At 43.3% G+C, this 2,226-nt stretch overlaps 1 pseudogene; it reads left to right on the top strand.

Annotated features, from left to right (window-relative positions):
• The first annotated feature begins 206 nt into the window (after positions 1 to 206).
• On the top strand, positions 207 to 1,694 carry LOC120667535 (annotated as a pseudogene).
• Positions 1,695 to 2,226: the final 532 nt, after the last annotated feature.

Raw genomic sequence — 2,226 nt, 5'->3', positions numbered from 1 at the left:
CATTAATCAGCATATAACACAATCTTCCTACAATGCACATGCTCATTCTGCATGATTCTTGTAAGAACTGTTGTTTATGCTCTGAAAATGAAGGTGACTTTGTATCTAGTTTGTGATGTCTATTTCCTTGCACTGATGTTTTTTTATTGTATACTTAATTTTAGTTTATTGCTATGCTATCTGATTAATAACAACCTTTGGTGTTTTTGAAACTTTGGCCAGGGCCTGCGAGGTGCTATCGCCAGATCAAGGACAAGCCGTATCCCATATCCAGGTACTGCCGTGGTGTACCTGATCCCAAGATCAGGATCTATGATGTCGGAATGAAGAAGAAGGGTGTTGATGAGTTCCCCTACTGTGTTCACCTTGTCTCTTGGGAGGAGAATGTATCCAGTGAGGCTCTTGAGGCTGCCGGTATTGCGTGCAACAACAAGTACATGACCTAGTCTGCAGGAAAGGATGCCTTCCACCTGAGAGTCCGGACTCACCCGTTCCATGTGTTTCGTATCAACAAGATGCTTTCGTGTCCCCGGGCTGATAGGCTCCAGACTGGAATGAGGGGTGCCTTTGGCAAACCCCAGGGTACCTGCGCTAGGGTGGACATTGGCCAGGGTCCTCCTTTCTGTGCGGTGCAAGGACAGCAATACTGCCCATGCCAGTGAAGCTCTGCATCGTGCCAAGTTCAAGTTCCCTGGCCGTGAAAAGATCATTGAGAGCAGAAAGTGGTGAGTGCAAAAGAAATTCTTTCAAGTTGTTGAACCGGAGTGTTATTCAGAAATTTGATTGCTCACATGTTCTTGTTGCATTGAGTTTCATGTGTTAACTCTGTTACTTCACACTTCTTCAGGGGCTTCACCAGGTTCACCCATGCTGATTACCTGAAGTACAATAGTGAGGGTAGAATTGTGCCTGATGGTGTCAATGCTAAGGTAGAGATATAGTTTTCTTGTCCTCTGTGTTTTTTGCAATTATTGCTCACTTTGTTTATGTACAGTACAGTAGGCATAATTTCTTTTAGACACTTCTTGTGTCGTCTAGATGTGTAAGCATATTTTAGAGAGAAAAAAACAATTTTCGTTAGCCACTGTTTTTACATTTATTTATATGAGCATGCTTCATTTATTATATGTGTTCCATCATCTCAAGAGCAATCCCTGACCAATGAACATAATCTAATGTCTTTATCTTTTATCCCTGTGCAGCTGCTTTGTAACCATGGCCGACTTGACAGGCGCGCTCCAGGGAAGGCTTTCCTTGAAGCCGTTGCTTGCATAGGCTTCTACAGTGGAATGGGATTCTGGATGTTTTGTTTCAGCTTATCTTGTTTTGCTTTCTGGAACATGGACTCAGTGCTTGTAGTGTTACAGAGCTCTGTGTGAATCGGCATTATGCATGGAATTAGTTATCTTGTGTTGGTATTTGACTCAGAATGCATGGCTCTGAATGTGCTTCAAGTATTATGGTTCTGAATCTATTGTTAATGCATGGTGTTTGTGGTGCTACGTTAGCGTGACCATTGGAATGGTCATAAAACTATTACAATACCTTTATTTGATCTCATCAAAACAGCAGTTACAATTGAGGCCACAAAAGTCATGGTTAAGACAATGGTAACAGCTATTGTTAAGGCTATTGTAACAGCCATGGTTATTGCTGCTGTTAGAGAAAGAATGGAAGGATTGCACTTATGTTAGATATAACATCTATCTCGTATTTCCTATATATGTAACCATGATATCAATGAGAAAAGCTCAGCCATTTTTCACTATCCAATTGTCTCTACAATTTTCTACTCATAATACGTTATCAACAGCTCTCACAATCTGAGTAAGAACAAGAAGTGAAGAGATCACCGATTTGAAGGGTAAGATCGCTCGCAATATGCCGATTTCCCTTGATGCTGGTTCTTCTCTTCCAAGTAATATTCGTGTTCGCTATCTGCATCGCCTCATGCGCCAGCAACTCGTCGAGCTTCTCCGGACTCCAGTGCGTTGCGTCGTCGCCGTGGCCCCTCACCTTCGCTACGTTGGAGAGCTGCCGCCAAAGAACCCAAGGCGTCGAGGACGGCGCACTGGAGTCTGGAGAAGCTCGACAAGTTGCTGGCGCATTTGGCAACGCAGATAGCGAGCATGGATATTGCGTGGAAGAGAAGAACCAGCATCAAGGGAAATCGGCATATGGCAAGCCATCTTACCCTTCAAATCAGAAATCTCTTCACTTCTTGTT

This window comes from Panicum virgatum, chromosome 3N, assembly GCF_016808335.1.
Source record: "Panicum virgatum strain AP13 chromosome 3N, P.virgatum_v5, whole genome shotgun sequence".
NCBI lineage: Eukaryota > Viridiplantae > Streptophyta > Magnoliopsida > Poales > Poaceae > Panicum > Panicum virgatum.
Note: the sequence above shows the minus strand (reverse complement) of the source record. Positions and strands in the feature narration are given on the sequence as shown.